This window comes from Benincasa hispida, chromosome 3 (genome assembly GCF_009727055.1).
Source record: "Benincasa hispida cultivar B227 chromosome 3, ASM972705v1, whole genome shotgun sequence".
Classification (NCBI taxonomy): domain Eukaryota; kingdom Viridiplantae; phylum Streptophyta; class Magnoliopsida; order Cucurbitales; family Cucurbitaceae; genus Benincasa; species Benincasa hispida.
Window position 1 is genome coordinate 71,983,711 of NC_052351.1, and position 20,713 is coordinate 72,004,423.

General features: G+C 36.2%; 1 long non-coding RNA gene across 1 annotated transcript; it reads left to right on the plus strand.

Moving 5' to 3' along the window:
* Positions 1–4,063: 4,063 nt before the first annotated feature.
* LOC120074346 lies at positions 4,064–6,144 on the plus strand. The gene is made up of 3 exons (XR_005480960.1): positions 4,064–4,203; positions 4,433–4,827; positions 4,902–6,144. It is a non-coding gene; the product is annotated as an uncharacterized LOC120074346 (long non-coding RNA).
* The last annotated feature ends 14,569 nt before the right edge of the window (positions 6,145–20,713 follow it).

Below are 20,713 nucleotides of genomic sequence, written 5' to 3' on the forward strand. Positions count from 1 at the left end.
CAGAATTTTAAGAATTGCAATTAATAAAAAACAAATTAAAAATTAAAAAAAAATGTAAATAAGATTGGGGAATTTTTTTTTTTTAAATAATGTTTTTTTAATAAATAAAGACAAAAATAGGATTGGGGGAAAGTATTTCCAAAAATAGGTGTTTAAATCGTGTACCGGGTACACGATTCCTTGGCCACCTGGCACCCCCAGTCTGGCGTGGCAATCATGTAGGTTTGACTGAGGAAATCATGTACCGGGTACACGATTACCTTATGTCGTGTACCGTATGTCGTGTACCGGGTACACAATTTCCACACATTAAAAGCTCTGCCCCAACCCTTCTTCTTCTTCACTAAAACGGACTCTCATATTCCCTACCGCTGATTTCCCTCGCCCAAATCATCGATCCCTCATCGAAATCGTCGATCCCTCACTGAAATCTTCAAAACTTTGATTTTGCTTGCTTTCAGTCCTTCATTTGATCTTCACCGAATCTAGCGGTTCGTGGTTTCTCGATTTCCTATATTTTTTGCTGTCGAATTTTGCTTGGTATATTTCTTTCTCTAGTTGGGCTGATCTATATTTATATGTATGTTTTGGACTGTTTTTGGGCTGAATTTTGCTTGGTATGTTTTTGTATAAATAGTTATAGTTTAAGTATGTATAAATAGTTATAGTTTATGTATGTATAAATAGTTATAGTTTATGTATGTATGTATTTATAGTTTATGTATAGTTATGTATGTATAGTTTATGTATTTATAGTTTATGTATTTATAGTTTATGTATAATTATGTATGTATAGTTTATGTATTTATGTATATATAGTTATAGTTTATGTATGTATGTATAATTTATTTATGTATAAACTATAGTTTATGTTTATTTATGTATGTATAATTTATGATTATTTTATGTATGTATAATTTATGTATAGTTTATGTATAGTGTATTATATAGTTTATATATGATTGATTTAAACTTCGAAAACTTAGAAAACTTAGAAATTAGAGTTTGTTGGGTTGACATATTAACATATTTTTTTTGTCAACTATAATTGTTGAAAAAAAACATAATAAATATGTCGATGCGTCCTGAAGATTTAGTAATTCTTGAACTTGGAAATGATGGAGATAGTGACATCGATGTTATGAATTATTTGGAAACAATGGTAGTGGTGAACAAGATCTTGAGTTGGTACCGTCGGAAATGTTCAACCAAACATATTGGGAAATGACAAATTCAACATTTGAACTAGGGTCTACTTTGGAAGAAAGGAATGTAGGAGTAGATAACTGTAGTTTAATACAGAAGAGGATGTTATTTAATACCAAAGAAGATTTACAGCTTGCTGTAAAAAAATATTGTGTGACGGAACACTACAAAATTGTCGTAGTGGAATTAAATCAGGACCTTTGGTATGTTAAATGTAAATCCTGTAGTGACGGATGTGCTTGGAGGCTACGGGCATGTCGACGCAAAAGTCATGGGATGTTCGAAATCACAAAACTTCAAGGAGAACACTCATGTTTGTTTTCAGAGTTGACACAGGATCATTCAAAGCTGGATTCAAATTTCATGAGTATCGAAATTCAGAATTTGGTTAGAGCTGATCCTGGAGTACCTGTGGCCCTACTTCAAAAAGCCATTAAAAGACAATATGGCTATAATTTCAATTATAGACGGGTGTGGCAAGCCAAGAGAAAAGCATTAATTGCTGTGTTTGGCGACTGGGAGAAATCATATTCGAAGCTTCCGTATTGGCTGAGTGATGTTGTTCATTACAACCCAGGAACACGAGTAGACTGGTTTTTCCTTCCCTCTGATATGCCAGGTACGACTATTTTTGGACGAGTTTTTTGGTCTTTTGGTCCTGCAAGAGAAGGGTTCAACCATTGTAGGCCATTAATCCAGATTGATGTAACTCATCTATACGGAAAGTATAAAGGGAAATTATTAACAGCCTTACCTGTTGATGCAAACAGACATATATTTTCCCTTGCTTTTGCTATCATAGAAGGTGAGAATTCGTCCAGTTGGTCATGGTTTTTGTGGGCATTGCGTGAATATGTTACCCAAAGAGAGGGTATTTGCTTGATTTTTGACAGACATAAGGACATTCTTGCTACAATTAATAATGAAGAAATTGGTTGGAGTGAACCCAAAGCGTACCACCGATATTGTCTTCACCATGTTGCCAGTAATTTCAATACAAGATACAAATCGAAGCAACTAAAAAATTTGGTGTTTAAGGCCAAAAATCAACACTAAAGGCGTAAGTTCATTCAATGCATGAAAGAATTGAAACAATTGCACCCTGAATGTCTTGAATTTTTTTCAGACATTGACTTAGAAAAATGGACACAGTCACATGACGGTGGGTACCGCTATGGGTGGATGACTAGCAATGCAGCGAATGCATGAACGGCGTTTTTAAAGGTGCTAGAATGTTACCCATTACTTCTTTGGTTAGACTAACATTCTATCGCACAATATTGTATCTTGACACCGAAGACAAGAAATCAGTGAAGCACTCGATCGTTGGGATATATATACAGAATATGCCCTAAAGAAACTGAAGAAGTGGGAAAAACGAGCATCGGCACATACGGTGACATACGGTGACATCCATTGACAAGAAAAGTCAAACTTTCGAAGTACAAACTGGCATAAGTATGATTTCTCCCTACAAAGGACAGCACACCCAAGTTTTAAGCTAGAAAGAAGGGACATGTTCTTATAATAAGTGGCAATCATTCAAGATTCCATACTCTCATGTAATTGCAGTTTGTAATTACATGCGTATGACATACCTACCACTTATTGATGAATGCTACAAATTATCCAATTTCAAGCGTTGTTACGAAGGCCGCTTCCATCTAATTCAACACCCAGATTATTGGCTAGAATTATCATTTACAGAAGTTCGTCCAAATGCGAACTTACTCAGAGAACAAGGTCGGCCAAAAAGTACGTGAATTCATAATGAAATGGATTAGAGAGAAGCAAGCCAAAAAGTGCGATGTACAATTTGTAAAAGAGAAGGACATAAGAGACGCACTTGTCCACACCGTACACTTGGTGCTTCATCGTCTTTGGGTCATTAGAATTTTGATTTTGATTTTTTTTTTTACTTGTATTCTTTGTGTAAATAATAAATTTTCATGTATTTGTATTCTTTATGTATTTATAATGAATTTATGTAATGAATTTATAAACTTGTTTTATGTAATTGTATTTTCTTATGTACTTTTTATGTATCTTTTATGTTATCAATTCTATTATGTAATATAATTTGAACTTTTTAGGTAATGGAGCCTAGTCCTTCTAATCTTGTCCAATTGTACCAACAAAACACTCATCGTTCACAGGCAGTATGGGATAGTTCATCCACTACAGTGTTGAGTTGTCGGAGGAGGGAGGCGACTGCACAGAGTACTATCCCATTTGATCATCGCACCATTCTATACGTTCAGGAGGTGGGTTTTCTTGGGGTTGCACAGATTGGTTTCATCCAGCTCGATTGGCACCTGATTACTACTCTAGTTGAGCGTTGGATCATTCCATACGTTCAGGAGGCGGGTTTTCTTGGGGTTGCACAGATTGGTTTCATCCAGCTCGATTGGCACCTGATTACTACTCTAGTTGAGCGTTGGAGACCAGAGACCCACACATTTCACCTACCCTGTGGGGAATGCACTATTACGCTGCAGGATATAGCCGTACAATTTGGGTTAAGAGTGGACGGGCAACCACTGACCGGCTCACTACAGTATGACTGGAAGAACGTATGTGAAGAGCTCTTAGGTGTTCTACCAGAGGATCTGAAGGGATCAAGATTGAGTATCCCTTGGTTGGCATCCCAATTTCCCGAATTACCTCCGATGCTGACGACATCAGCGTACGTAGGTACGCACGAGCATACATCATGCAGCTTATTGGAGGATTTTTATTTGTCGACAAGTCAAATACTCTGGTGCATCTCATGTTCCTCCCATTATTGTCTGATTTCGAGCACGTTGGTCGTAACTTATGGGGTGGTGCATGTCTTGCATGGTTGTACAGAGAACTTTTGTCGGGCTTCCAATGCACAAGCGTTGGAAATAGTGGGACCACTGATACTATTACAAGTGTGGGCTTTAATAATGATTTCCAATCGTAGCACCACAAGTAACAACTACAGGCCCCAGATCATCGGCCACTTAGTGTCAGGTATTATTTTATTTATATATTTATTTCGTTACCATTTTATGTAAGAATATAAATTAATTGTATTTTTTATAATTTTATATGGAGTGATGTATTAGCTGCCTCTGAACAGTTAGCAAATATATTGCTCGTGTACAGGAAAACATTCGACATGCTGACGCCTAATCAAGTAGTAAATATGTATATAAATGAATATTTAAAAAATTTTATATGTATACTTTTTTTTTGTCAGGTTATTTGGACAGCATACTCACAGATTTGGTCATCATTACCTGATTATTGTCGTGATGATGAAGACATCTGGTTGACTGTTAGCCCTCTTATATGCTTCCATATAGTAGAGTGGTATCATCCAGAACGTGTGCTGAGATAGTTCTGATACGACAAACGATACCTTCGTTGTCCTATACACTCCCAGAATTACACCAGATCGATTTAAGGGGCAAGCACGACCAAGACTGGCGTCGAATCCATGCGGAGTATTTATCCTACTGGCATGGATGACGTGATCGTTGTGCACAGGGAGAATTAACAGATGGGTCAGCTGTATCAGATGACTACTTTTCCTAGTACAATTCGATCACGAGGCGATTTATCTCACCAGACGGCACTTACTATTACTACATGGTATGATATTTCAAATTAGACATTTTCCATATATATAATATGAATATTGTTTAATTTTTTTTTTTATTCTACAGAATAATTTTATCGGCGACGTTCAATAATACTTATATACCGGGTACACGAGTTCACTTGACCGATCAACCAGTCGTCAGCTGACTGGATTAAATGGGCTCCTGTATCGGGTATACGAGTATGCCACATAGAAATCGTGTACCGGGTACACGATTTCACTACCCTAGATCTGTTAATACTTTTCCAAAACACCTATTTATGAAAATATTTCCCCTCCAACCCTATTTTTGTCATTATTTATTAAAAAAATTATTTTTTAAAAAAATTCAAGATTGGGGGTTAACTTTAACAATAACGTAATTTCTTAAGGTAATGGCAAAAATAGGGTACATAGTAAAAAAAAAAAAAAAAACTTTAAAAGTAGAATTAAAGGGAAAAGTATTGACCAGCACAATTGGTGCAATGATACACGATTTAGATTTCTTTAATTTTTATTTAAAAAATTTCTTTCTTATTTGATTTAGTGTCTCAAGATAAAAGGTAATTTTATCAATTCTTTTATTTCAAAATAGAAGTTCACATGAAGCTAAAAGTTTGAATTACAAGCTAAAATTATCTCTCAAATTTTCACCTGGTGGTCGTCTTTGTATTCCTCTGGATTAGTTTTGCCTTATTGTCGTTGTTGTCTACAACGAATACGTCTTCGATCAGTGTCAGCAACAATGAGTCGTCTTGTCTACTGAATAGTATGTCCTACATTACCAAGTTTTGTTCATACACTAAACTCAACTCTAGTAAATTGTGTTGTACTAAATATTGTTGTACATATTGGACAAAATTATTATGTATGATAAAAAAATAATACTGAATAATGTTCATATCATACATTTGATATACATAACATAATAAAACTCTTACCATGCAGTAATAGTAAGCGTCGTATGGTGTGATAAATTGCATCTTGATTGAATCGTACCAAGAAAACTAGTCATCTGATATTGTTGGTCCATTTGTCAATTTTCCTTATGCACAACGATCATGATGTGCACATTAGTATTATATATATTTTGCATAAATTCAACGTCAGTCTTGGCCGTGCTTATCTCTCAAATCAATCTGGTTTAGTACCGATAGTGTATGGCACAATGATGGTACTATTTATTGCGGACTAAACTGTCTCAACACACGATTTGGTTGATGTCAAAATAAATCAGCGGAAACTCAAAATAAGGAAAGAAAGATTTTTCCTAACGCCTATCTTTGGCACTTAAGACTTGATCACATAAATCTCAATAGGATTGAGAGATTGGTAAAAAATAGTCATCTAAATCAGTTAAAAGACAAGTCTTTACCTCCATGTGAATCATGTATTGAGGGAAAAATGACCAAAAGATCTTTTTCAAAAAAAGGTCTTAAAGCCAAATAACCTCTAGAATTTATACATTCAGACCTTTGTGGTCCGATGAATGTTAAAGCTCGGGGAGGATCTGAATATTATGTCAGTTTCATTGATGATTATTCCAGATAGGATTATATTTACCTAATATGTCATAAGTCTGAGACTCTTGAAAAGTTAAAAGAATATAAGACTGAGGTTAAGAATCTATTAGGTAAAAAGATAAAAACCCTTGGATCAGATCGGGGTGGTGAGTATATGGATTTACAATTCCATAACTATTTAGTAGAACATGGAATTCAATCCCAACTCACAGCACCTGGTACACCACAACAGAATGGTGTAACAAAAAAGAGAAATCGAATTCAGAAACACCGTATGAGTTATGGAGAGGATGTAAAGGTAGTTTACGTCATACATAATTTGGGGATGCCCGGCACACATGTTGGTGCAAAACCCTAAGAAGTTGGAACGACATTCAAAGATATGCTTATTTGTAGGATACCCTAAAGAAACAAAAGGTGGTCTATTTTATGATCCTCAAGAAGATAAGGTATTTATTGTTGGATTGTATCATCACGCAGCAGAAGCGACAAGGATCATTAAGCACTCTAATTCATTAATTTTGGCAGAAACGAAAGCATGCTCTAGCAAAAATAAATGGGTTTCAAGTCATACCTTTGTAGTCCTCTTGAAATCTCGATTTCCAGCTGCAAAACTCTCCAAATCTTTGTGCAGACCACCCTAAGATCTTCTCCACTATTTTCTTAGTACTCTAGATTGAGTTATGGGACTCAAAATAAGCTGGAATCAAAGAAACTTGGAGAATAGCTCAACAGCAACCCACTTGAAGAACACTTTCTTCAACCAAATTTTTCAACAAAAAATCTTATGATTGCATTGCCTCAAATTCACTCCAATCTCTTCAATATATTGAAGACCATCATGCCATGAGAATAACTGCATGAGATGCAGATCTTGCTTGGGGTAATTGAAGCTAAAGATGGTGGGTTTAGTGTGAGTTACTTGAAGATGATGATGGAAAAACTCAAATTTTATTTTGTGTTTTTCTTCTTCTTCAACTTTTCAAAAATTGATTTCATAAATAAATTTATTTTCTAAAATTGAAAATGTTATTAATTTTATAAAATTAATTTCATAAATTAATTTATCTAATAAAATCAATAAATAATTCTAATTAAATTAATATCAAATATTAAATTAATTTTACACAAATCCAGCTTCATATATTTAAATCATATTTAAATATTAATTCTCCAATTCCGTTTAATTCTAATTTGAACGTTTCGAATTAACTTATCACGCTACTCTAGAGCTAATCCATTTTCGAGCTAGTATGGGGACCGCGTGGACCTACAGATCATGGGCTCCAACGATCCGAGATTAATCGGCTAAACTCATTAGACCAAACTAACCCCCATTTGTTAACTAATAGGTCACTCCATTAAAGCCCATAGTTGAACTCCCCTCACTGTAGATATAATATGTCCACTCGATATAACCATGATTAGTAAGTTAATCCTTCATAGGTTGTTCGTAATAACGGTTGGGTCGAATCTCTGTTTTATCCCCAAAATTACCTTTTATTCCTTAAGTCCCACTGATCCTCTAATGAACAATTGTTTTGTGATTCAATTAATCAACAAAACCAAGTTCCTTTCGGACCAGTGAAAGGGTGGGGCTCTTTGTTCAAAACCCAGAATTAGCACTTAAGGGAACAACCTCTCTAGTATCCCTAACAGCGGGTAGGAACAAATTTCATCTTGCATCATATGTCCCCAACTATATATCCGGTCTTACCCCTAAAATGGGAGGTTATTGAGTCGGCGCTGTTGAGCCAACCCTCACCTATGCAAATCTAAGGATAATTCCGAATAAATAGGAGTTCATAGTTAGCTCAGGATTAAAGTCAAGTTACCTAGGTCATCGCTTTAAAATAGTCAGACTTAAATAGTAAACAACGTTATAAAGTAAGCGTTACTATTTTCGTGGTCCGGTCTTATATAAACCCTTTTGTACAAGGACACCCCCACTCCTCATGTCCCAACATGAATGAATTAGGATCACTTCATTTGTAGCACTTTACAACTCTTTGTAACAACTACAGAGCATGCCGCATCCAATAGTGTTACCAGAATAAGGAACCCAACCTTATTCATATACTATAGATCATTTTGACTATATACTCGAACTTGATCCACTTTTATGTCTCCACATAAAGTTCAAGTACTCATGTAATAGTCAAGGGACTTTTAGGTTTATTGGATTTCTAATAAGCAAAACATTTGTTCAATAACAACTTATTGAATTTTCAGAATAAGTTCTATTGTTTACAAACCACAAGTTTTAGGATATAAAACCCAACATTTGTATCAACAAATGCTATACTCTTAGAGGAAGATCACATAAGAAATCATCATCCTCGTAGTAAACTAGTATTAGATGAGTTGTCCATGATAGAACATAAAGAATGCATGCACAGCAGAAGCGATGAAGTCGACAACGTTCTAATTGCAATAAAAACAAAAATAAGCATGCAAAAGTGATAGAAAATACAACCTTTGAAGACTCCACTGCAAACTTCCTCTCCCATGCACGAACGACACTAGCAACGGTAAATCCCCGCTATTCTCCTATTGAAGAACACGATTGTGGGATTGTTTTGTTAGTGAAAATAAGGGAATTTCACTATAGAAAGAATGAGAATAAAGGAGAGTTGAGGTGGAAGAGTTTAGGTCAAAAGTTGTGAAAGCATTAGTCTTGCAAATTTAAAAAACAAAGCCATTTATAGAGAAAACACATGCAAAATCCCATTTTCCATGTCTTCCACCTCAAACTCTACTAGCATGTAATCTCTAGGTATCAAGCTTGGGAAGTGCCACTTCAAAGTCCACTTAGTTAGTGGGAAAATCCAACAAATGGATTTTTCTACTAACTAATTTTTTAATTAAAAAAATATAAAAAAATTCAAATTTTAGAAGAAAAATATTTAATTAAAACAATTTCAACTAATAATAAATAAATTTAATATTACATATTAAATTGTCTTTGACACCTAGCTTTGATAATCACATTAATCAAGTTTTAGAAAACACTTTCATGCTAATGATCAAGTATACTCTAAAAAATAATTAATCAATAAATTAATTATTTAATTATAAATTATATCTCATATAAAATACAATTTTCCCTAAAACCCAAATTTGAACAAATTCTTACTTCACCTAGTTCTTCAATTTTGTCTGTATTGAGCTAGCGAGGAGACCCGAGGACCTACGGGATCATGGGCTCCAACGATCCGAGACTAACTGGTCAAACTCTTTAACCTAGTTAATCAAATTCCTTAACTAACAAGACTGTCCACTATATCCTGTAGTTGCACTCCTCTCACTGTAGATATATTATGTGCCCATTTGATATAACCGTCATCAATAAATTGATCCTTCACAGGTTGTTCGTAACCTCAGCTAGGTCAAATATCGAAATACCCCTGAGTTACAACTTTTCTCCTTAAGTACCACTGTCCCTCTAATGAAAAATTGATTTAGGATCATAATCACTAAATCCATTCCCTCTCAGGCCAACGAGAGGATGGGGCCCTTGTTCAAGACCTGGGATCAGCCCTTAAGGGAACAACCTTTCTACTATCTCTAAAATGGGTAGGAGTGAATTCCATCTTGTAAATTTTATGTCCTCAATTATCTACCCGATCTTATCCCTTAAATGGGAGGCATATTGAGCAACGACGCTGGACTTACCCTCATCTGTGCAGATCAATGAACAATCACGAATAAACAGGAGTTTATATATAGCTCAGGATTCAGATCAAGTTATCTAAGTCATCAAATAAGTGAAATTAATCAGTGTTAACAGTAAACGGTGTCAATACGTAACAATGATTATTTCGTGGTCTGTCTTACACAATCTCATTGTGTAGAACACCCCCACTCACATGTCTCTACATAAACAAACTGATCACATTGTTTATGACACTTTACAACATTTGTAACAATCATAAAGCGAGTCGTACTCAATAGTATCTCTATAAATAGGTAACCAACCTAATAAAAGTACTATAGACGGTTTAGGCTATTTTACTCGAACTTGATCAAGTTTATGTCTCCACATAAAGTCCAAGTATTCATGACAATAGGCAAGGGTTCGTAGTTTATTAGATTTAAAGTTATTAAACAATCAACAATACTTGTCTGAATAAACTTCACATATATTTATTGTTTACAAAACTACGAGTTTTAGGACATACAACCCAATAAACTCCCACTTGGACTAAAACTCCTAGTGGGTTACAACAAAGTTGAGTGTTATGAGAGAAAACTAAATACAATAAACTAGGGCATACCATACCCACAATTTCTCCCACTTGCCCTATTTATTCTACCCGTAGTCCTAAACTCTTCAGGTGACCCTCGACAATCTTAGCCAGGAGGGCCTTTGTAAACGGATTAGCAATATTGTCCTCAGACGTTATTTGTCTCACAATAACGTCTCCTCTTAGCACGATCTCTCTGATGAGATGATATTTGCGCTCAATATGTTTTCCACGCGTATGGCTTCTAGGTTCTTTGGAGTTCGCTACTGCCGCACTGTTATCGCAATACAAAGTGATTGGCAGATGCATGTCTGGAACAACTTCTAAATCATTTAGAACTTCCTAAGTCATACTGCTTCCTTGGCTGCTTCACAAGCAGCAACATATTCTGCTTCCATCGTGGAGTCTGCAATGTAGCTCTGCTTAATACTTCTCCATACTACTGCTCCTCCATTTAGAGTGAACATCGATCCCGAAGTAGATCTCCTAGAGTCTATATTGGTCTAAAAATCGAAATCAGTATATCCCATAAGGATCAAATCCTTATTTCAATATACGAGCACGTAGTTCCTCGTTCTCCTAAGATACTTGAGAATATTCTTAACCAGTCCAATGTTCATAACCAGGATTGGACTGATACCTACTGACAATCCCTACTGTAAAGCATATTCTGGACGAGTACATAACATTGCATACATCAAACTTTTGACTGTTGATGCATAGGGAACCCGTCTCATATACTCAACTTCTTGAGGTATCTTAGGACAATGTTCCTTTGACAAATGTATTCCATTACTAAAAGGTAAAATACCACTTTTAGAATCCTGCATCTTAAACCTATACAATACCTTGTCTATCTAAGATGTTTGAGACATGACTAGCATTCTGTTCTTTCGGTTTCGAACTATTTGAATCCCAATAACATACTGCGCCTCTCCAAGATCTTTCATCTGAAATTGGGTTGCTAGTCAATTTTTAATATCAGTTAGATATCCTACATTATTCCCAATAAGTAGGATATCATCTACATACAAAACGAGAAATGCTATAGTGGAGTTGATGATCTTTTTGTATACACACGGTTCATCAACGTTCTGTTCAAAGCCATAAGATTTGACTGCAGTATCAAATCTTATATTCCATGATCTTGATGCCTGTTTCAATACATAAATAGATCTCTTCAGTTTGCAATATATGATATTTTACTCCACTTCTTGATTTTGCTCAGTTAAATGTTTTATTTGCTTTACCACAAACCAATAAACATAAAATCCCTGGTTATTTGGATGTAACTTAAGCATGTATGTGGTGACATACAAGTGGATTATATCTTAAGTGATAACCAAAATGGTCTGTAGTATACGGACATAGGAGGAAAACCTTATCCTGGTAATGCTACGAATGCGGCTCGCTTGTGGAATAGTCACAAGGGTTGTGACTTGTCACAAATGGTCTGATCCTGATCATTCGTGTAAGAGATATGCGAGTGGAGGTGTCCTATACAAAGAGTTTGTATAAGACCTGATCATGAAGTGTTAACTTCTCGTTATATAACACCGTTCATGAGAGAGACTTCACTTCACAAGGATGACCATAGGTAACATGACCTCAATCCTGAGTGAGTTGGGAACTCCTGCCATTGAGGGCGGTCATTTTATTTAGATGGGTGAGAGTGGCCAGGTCGCCGACTCAAATCTACCACTTTGGGGATTCGTCTAATTTGGGAGCTGGGAACTCAGCTACACAAGATGGAATTCATTCATTCCCCAAAGCAAGGGTAAATAGATAGACAACTCCCTTAAGGGTTGATTCTAGGGCTTGATTGATGTGGCGCCACACACCTTCTCTTGGCCCGAGAGATGTTCACACATAGTTAGACTATGTTGTATTGTTCATTAGAGGGATCAATGGTACTTAAGGAGTGAGATGTAACTACATGGGCAAAACGGTAAATTGGCCCAACTGTACTTATAAGCATCTGTGAAGGGTCATCGTACTCATGATTGGTTATATCCGATGGACACAGAAATATATCCGTGGTAAGAAGAGTTCAGCTGTTGGTCTTTAGTAAAATGCCTGGCAGTTAACGGATGGTGGATCTCGTGGCTAAAGAGTTTAGTCAGCTATTCACGTACTGTTGGAGCTTCGAGCCACAGGTCCATAAGGTCCCCTTGGCAGCTTGAATAAAGTTGAGAATTAGTTTTTGGGTCAGTTTGAAATGTTCAAATTGACAAGAGGGAGTTCGATTATATATGATATAATTGAACTGGTTAATTATATATAATATAATTGACTAAATGTATGAGATATATTATTTTGGAGGAAATTGGATATAAATATGATTTATATCAAGTAGAGGAGAAATTACTATAGTAGATATATGATATCAAATTATAGGTTAAGAATATAATATGATTATATTCATTATTTAATTAAATAGACGGTTATGAGATAATTGGCCGAGAATTTCTCCTAAATCGTGCGAAAGTGGGAAGATTGAATTCGGTTTTTGTAACTGAAGAATAAAATGAATTTTTTTTTTCATTTTGTGAGATACGCAAGAAAATTGCTCACGATGTGTTTCCAAACAATCGCTTAACGTTGAGAGCCTAAACGATAACGTCCATCATCCTAAACGATCGCACACCCGCACACTAAACGATCGCATACAATTTTTAAACAATCACTTACCTTTTCTAAACCATCGCTTAGCGCATCGAGTAAACCTAAACTATCACTTACTATTTGCTAGATGATCGCTTAGTAAAACATATACGATTGTGTACCTTTTCCTAAACGACAAGCACCCGACTATACGATAGTCATCTATTATCTCCCACTTGCTTGTTCGTTCTACACGATCATTTTTTCCTCCTCCCTCTACCAATTCCATCAAAGTCCACTCTTTGGATTCTCACTTCGAGAATACCGAGGACTTCGAGTGGTGGTGTCGTCCCCGGTTGTTGTTTGTTCGTGCGCTGTCGTTCGTGTAGACGATTGTGGTGCTGCTAAGCGACTGATTGCTGGGCGATAAGGAGCGTAAAGGAGTTCTCTTCCGCTGGATTGAGTTCGAGTGAAGATTGTCTTCAACTGGTACGTTTACTCAATCTGTTGTATTTTAATTTTTAAAGCATGCCCATAATTAGTGTTATCTATTTGTTAGAATGTATGTGTGGTAATTCGATCACAATGAAATCGGTAAGATCTGCATGTGCTCATGGATACTCTTGTTCAAGAGTTCCTTCAGCCTTGACATCCATTTGCCAAATTTAATAATTATAAAAAGTGGCAATGGACAAGAGTATCCTGATTGATTTGACCATAGCAACAAGTGAGAAAGTTTCTTCATAGTCCACCCCCTCAACCTGGGTATAACCTTTTGTTACTAACCGGGCTTTATAGGTTTGTACCTTCCCCGTATGGTCTCTTTTACGCTTGTAGATCCATTTACAACCGATAGGTCTTATCTCATTCGGTTTATTTACAAGTTCCCAAAATAAATTAAAGTACACAGACTCTATTTCAAGGTCTATGGTTTGATCCACTGATCTCAATCAACATCATCCATTGCCTGTTTATATGTTAATGGATCTTCTAAGCCATCATCAGGTATATTGACTTCGATTTCAGTTAAACCCATATAGCGGTCAGGCTGTCTCACAACCCTTCCACTACGTCGAGGCTCTCTCAACTCTTGAGTAGGATGTGATGGACCAGACGTCCTTGATCTATCTACAACTCTTATTGATGAGCAAGGTTGATCAACAACTTTTGTTGATTCATCTGTAGCATTATTTGAAATCTCTTCCAATACTAGTTTACTGTGGGGTTTATGATCTCGAATGTGGTATTCCTCTAGGAATGTGGCATTTGTTGATACAATTATCTTATCATCCTGAGGATCATAAAACTGACCACCTCTCGTTCCTATAGGTTAACCTACAAATAGACATAATTTTGAATGATGTTCCAATTTCTTAGGATTTTGCACCAACACGTATGTCAGGCAACCCTGAATCCGGAAATGACATAATAGCTTTACGTCCTGTCCATAACTCATAAGGTGTTTTTTAAACACTCTTAGAGGGAACGTTATTCAAAATGTAAGTTGCAATCTCTACTGCATACCCCTATAACGAGTTAGGCAACTAAGCATAACTCATCATGGACCGAACCATGTCTAACAATGTTCTGTTTCTCCGTTCAAATACGCCGTTTTGCGGAGGTGTTCCCGGTGTAGAGAGTTGTGACTGAATCTCGTGTTCTATCATATAGTCCTGGAATTTCAAGTCCAAATACTCCCCACCTCGATTTGATCGAAGTGTCTTAATAGATTTACCTAATTGGTTCTCAACCTCGATCTTAAATTCCTTGAACTTTTCAAGAGCTTCAGACTTAAAATGAATTAGGTAAATGTAACCGTACCTAGAATAATCATCTATAAAGCTAATGAAATGTTCATAACCTCCCCGTGCTTTAACACTCATCGGTCCCCAGAGGTCCGAATGCATGAACTCTAAGGTTTCTTTGGCTCGAAGACCTTTTCCAGAAAAAGAACATTTTGTCATTTTTCCTTTGAGAGAGACTCATATGGCGGTAAAGAGACATCTTCTAACTTGTTTAGAAGTCCACTTTTAGCCAACCTCTCAATCCTATTGAGATTAATGTGGCCAAATCTCAAGTGCCAAAGATAGGTACTCTGAGAAATGAGTTGCCTTTTTCTTTGAGTTTCAGCTGTTTTAAACATTTTTATATTATATACAGCTTCAACTTTAGATGGTTTAAACTTATATAAGTTACTTTCTAAGTTTTCAGAACAGATTTGTATACCTCTTTTTGTAATGAACGCTTCATTAAGACAAAAATTTACTTTGTACAAATCTTCCAACAAATAGGAAATAGACATCAAATTTCTTTTATAAGAAGGTACATAAAGAACATTTTCTAAATACAGATATCTATTTCTAAAAGTTAACTCAACAACTCCCACTGCTTTTGCTGAGATATGCTCCCTTGATCCAACCCAGAGACTAATCTCATCATCTTCAAGCTGCCTCTAGGAACTAGTTTCCTAAGAAGAATAACAAACATGAATAGTAGCCCTTGAATCCAATATCTAGGTAGAATCTTCATTCTCCACTATACATGTTTCAATAACCAGTAAATCTAATTTACCTTGTCTTTCTTTTTCAGCTTTCTTCTCGACAAGATATTAGGGCAATTTCTTTTCCAATGCCTATTTTCGTTGCAATGGAAACATTTTCCTTTGACAACTTTCTTTTTACCTTTCTGTGCAGTTGGAGCCTTCCCTTTCCCAATTTCATTCTTTTTCTGAATAGAAAGAAGGGCCAGATTTACTCCTAGAAGACAAATTTTTCTGAGATTTCCTCTTTGAAGTGGAAGCAACATTTGTTTCCACCCCTGAACCTTTATTTTCCAATAAAGATTCATAAATCTAGAGTTCGTTGAGAAAAGTTGTCAAGTTATACTCTATCTTATTCATCATTGCATTCGTTTTGGATCGAAAATAGCTCTTTGGAAGAGAATGCATGATGAATCCAACTTGACTCTTTTCATTCATGACGGCTCTGTCTACTTCTGCAATATTGAAGTGAACCATCATATTCAAAGCATGTTCCTTTATGGAGGTTCCTTCCTTCATTTTGCAGTTGTAAACGAATTTAATTGCGTTATGCATGACAAATGTGGACGATTGTCCAAAAAGGCCCTGCAAAGAGTCCATGATCTCTTTTGCAGTAGCTAACTTCTCGTATTTCTTAGACAATACATCAGATACACTGGCTAAAATATAAACTCGAGTCTTCTCATTAGCTTTGACCCATCTATCATACGCATCTCGAACTATTTGGTTTGTGTTGGGACCAGGGGATGGAGGACACTCCTCTGTTAAAACAAATCGAATATCATCTATTACTAGTATCGTGTTTATATTCGATTTTCAAGTTCCATAATTATCGCCGTTAAGTTTTTCAAAATCTAGTAGTTGTATAATGGATTTCGACATTGCTGAAAAAGTAAACAAATTAATTAGAGAATTGATTTAACTCTTTTTAATCCAATTTATTTAGCAAAAAATAATGTACCCGTTCTCATTATTATTTTGTTACGATACTTCAATAAGTCAAAATAGCCCCCATCGAAGGGTAGTCAACTACTCTTTCACTAAATCAAGACATTCTTGACTAAATACTAATAACAGAATAACTCTTATCTTTATAGTACTTAGTTACCGTTTATTTGGTCAAGATCTTTACTAATACTTAGTAAGTCTTGTAAGTGTATACCCACCACTTTTGAATTATAGAGATCGGAATCAAACAAGCCCTCAAAGGAGAAATAATTGTCTGAAAACAGACATAAGTAACCCTGTAACGACCCGACCCCCTAGGACTTACGTTAGACCGTTACTAAAATACATGCATGCATGACACTTAAAACGACACTTCTTTATGTTGAAATAAATGCTAAATAGATACGAAAGTTCAAAAGCCCTTTATTAAATGCAAATGTCAAAAACAAAATTAGGGTACCCATAAATCATAAAGGTTAATAAATAAATATAAAAAAACAATTCTTACTAACAAGTTCGAACATCAAAACTAACATTAAAGGAAATATGAAAACAACTTTAAATCTCGTTATGCGGAAGCGTAAAAACTAGTCCCAGTGGCTCGATCACGGATTTCACTTGTCCATCGCCGGTGCATCTCTACCCTTACCTGAAACAACAACATGAGAAATGATGAGTATAAAATACTCAGTAAGAAACCCTACTACTGGGGTCAGGCTGGGCATCTATGTCCTCTAGATACCCATTTATGGCACATATACACATGAAAGAAGAAGGAGACTGAGTCCTATCCTATTGTAGTTAAGCATGCCCCCTACCTCTGGTGAATCCCGAAGAAGACACAAACTGGTGAATCCCGAAGGAAACACAAACTGGTAAATCCCAAAGGAATCACAAACTGGTGAATCCCGAAGGAAACACAAACTGGTGAATCTCGAAGGAAACACAAACTAGTGAATCCCGAAGGAAACACAAACTGGTGAATCCCAAAGGAATCACAAACTGGTGAATCCTGAAGGAAACACAAACTGGTGAATCTCGAAGGAAACACAAACTGGTGAATCCCGAAGGAAACACAAACTGGTGAATCCCAAAGGAATCACAAACTGGTGAATCCCGAAGGAAACACAAACTGGTGAATCTCGAAGGAAACACAAACTGGTGAATCCCGAAGGAAACACAAAATCTAAAGGGGCATCTAACTAATCAGTAAGGACAGTCACACGACCTCAACATCAAAATCACCACCGTACGAATCAATGACATATATATAATCCTCGATACCATGGCTCTACCACATACACATATACCTCAACAGCATGTTCTACAACATTCAAGTATGCATTAACATCATAGTTCTACAACATTCATGTATGCCTCAACATCATCAGATCATATACAATCATATGGAAACACATACCACCCCATACTAACATTCAAGTATTTATGTGTATATTTAAACAATTCAGATCTCATGCCAGAACATATTTTGGTTCAGATCATACTATCATTCAACATGCTAACATTTACCATAACATACACTCATCATGCTAGCATACAACTAAAGTCTGGCCCGTGGGCAGTTCCAATAGTAAGATTACTCACCTTAATCGAAATTCCACAGATAAACTCAGACAACCAAATGATGACCGCGGTTTACAACCATTAAATTTCAGTCCAACAATAATTGCGAAATCTCATATTCAAATCCACAATACCCAAAAGCTTACCCAAAGAACTTGATCAACAACCACTCCCAAGATTCGACTCCAAAATCTCCTTCTAACAGAGTTTAAATCCCAATGAACAACGACTTGGAACCTTAAAGATACAAGGGTTAAGTCAAACTTAATTCAGTAATCAAAGCGTGCCCACAAATCAACAATAAAGACCATAATTCTTACCAAAACTCTTGCCGAACGATCTTGAATCCGTTGGACAGTTGCTGCTGTGATTTCCCAAGCTCAAATCTAAAATCAAAATAATGCGACTAATTTAATCCTTAATCCAACTTAGAGGGCATCCAAAATCTTTCAAGAAACCTAACCACCAAAATAGATCTTCCAAAATCTAAGAGTCAAGCGCGGCAGTCAGAAGGCTATAGCGGCGATAGTACGCGATGGTCAGGAGGCTAGAGCGGCAGCGGCATTTGTGGCTAGAAGCGGCAGGCTGAACTAGTCGGATCGAGCGGCAACGACTCAGATGGCTCCTCCGGTTAGCGAGATCGGTGCGACTCCGTCGGCGGCTCTTCGGCTGGGCGAGCGGTGCAACTCCGACGGCGACTCCCCGGCTGGGCGAGCGTTGCGAGATCGGGTTTGGGCAGTGAGGGAGGCAATGGTGAGATCGAATTTGGGCAGTGAGGGAGGTGGCAGCGAGATCGGGTTTGGCTCGTGCGGCAAAGGGAGGTCGTGACTGGTAGGAGGAAATTTGGGGGAGAAGGGTTTCGTGTATGAGGGAGAAGGGATAAGTTTCTTTTTATTTTATGATAATAATAAATAATAATAATTACTAAAAAGGAAAATAGTATAATTACATTTAAATCATTTTCTTAATCCACTTTATACTATTTATTTTCTTTCCTTTTCAAAAGAAAATTAATTCCTGCCATTAATTTTCAAATTGAATTTCAAAAATTGAATAATTTTCACGTCAATACTTAAATTTTCGCACTTATACTTGAAATCCAAAATTCCAAAAATGCCCTCCAAGTAAGGACAATTACTGAATTTCCAAATAATAAAGTTACTGAAAATTACATTATTATTAATAAAAAAATTGTGGGATGTTACATTCCATTTCTAAGGTTCACGATGTTCTGAATCCTATGTTACAACCCTCCGAAAGGATAGTCGTCGCTAAACGACTAGCAAAGGGTCACATAAAGCCAACCAACAAACGCGACATAGGAATCAATGGAAGAGACAGTAGGACGTGTTGACACACACCCTTCACCCACTTACTATGAACTACTTCTCCTATTCACCTTATTATTGACCCGTGCAAACACTTTCCGAAAGAAGGTTGCCGCTAATAGCAACTCGAAGCCGAGCATGGATCTCATGGTGTGAACTCTTAAAGACGTGAGAGCTAGAAATAATATATCTCATATACTATTAATCTCCTACTGAAGTGTTCTATTTTATAAAAGATTGGGTATTTACTTGGTTATTAACTAGCTAATATTAAACAACCTAAGTCTAAGTGATTTTTCCTTAGTATAACTCTTATACCGGGATTAACCTATAAAATATGTCCATAACTAGGATGGATATCTCGTATCCGAAAACTAGCAGTTCGCCCTGTCAATGTCTAGATGATAAACCAATTTTATTACCTTACACCACTTATGCATGCTCATAAAACTAGGGTTATTGACTTAGATGCCAATATGATCTCTAGGTACGAGGTGTTCCGTAAACCGTCAACTTAAGTATCCCCAATCTTAGACAAGATCACCCCGGGTAAGTAAACAACTCTTGTTTTACAAGTAATCGACCTATTCTAACTCTTAAAAAAGGCGATTGAATTGCACCGTTAACCATACGTGAGCATGCATTTTATCTTTGTTATAGATTTTAAAAGTCTAGGTTATTTTATAACAATTATAAAATAAAATATAACATTTATAATCCTAGAACATCCATCTATAACATGCTTCATTAAACAAACATGCTTTAATATAACACTTATATTAAAACCTGGCATGCATATTACATATATTATAACACTTATAACATATAACAAATGCATGCCACATGCTTATTCTATGGTAGGGTTTTTTTAAAAACTATACTGCATACTTTATGCACACATAGTCAAACAATATTATACATCACATGCATAACAAGTAAACAACACTAAAGTGGACCGGTTTTGGCATTAAAAGCAAACCAACAACTAAATTATTACATAATTCAGCAAGTAGTTCCCTCGAACCGACTTCAAACACTTTAAACCAACCCAAAAACCACTCGAACTGGCTTGAAAACACCAAAAACCAGGTTGAACCGATCAAACCGGCTCAACTAGGTCAACT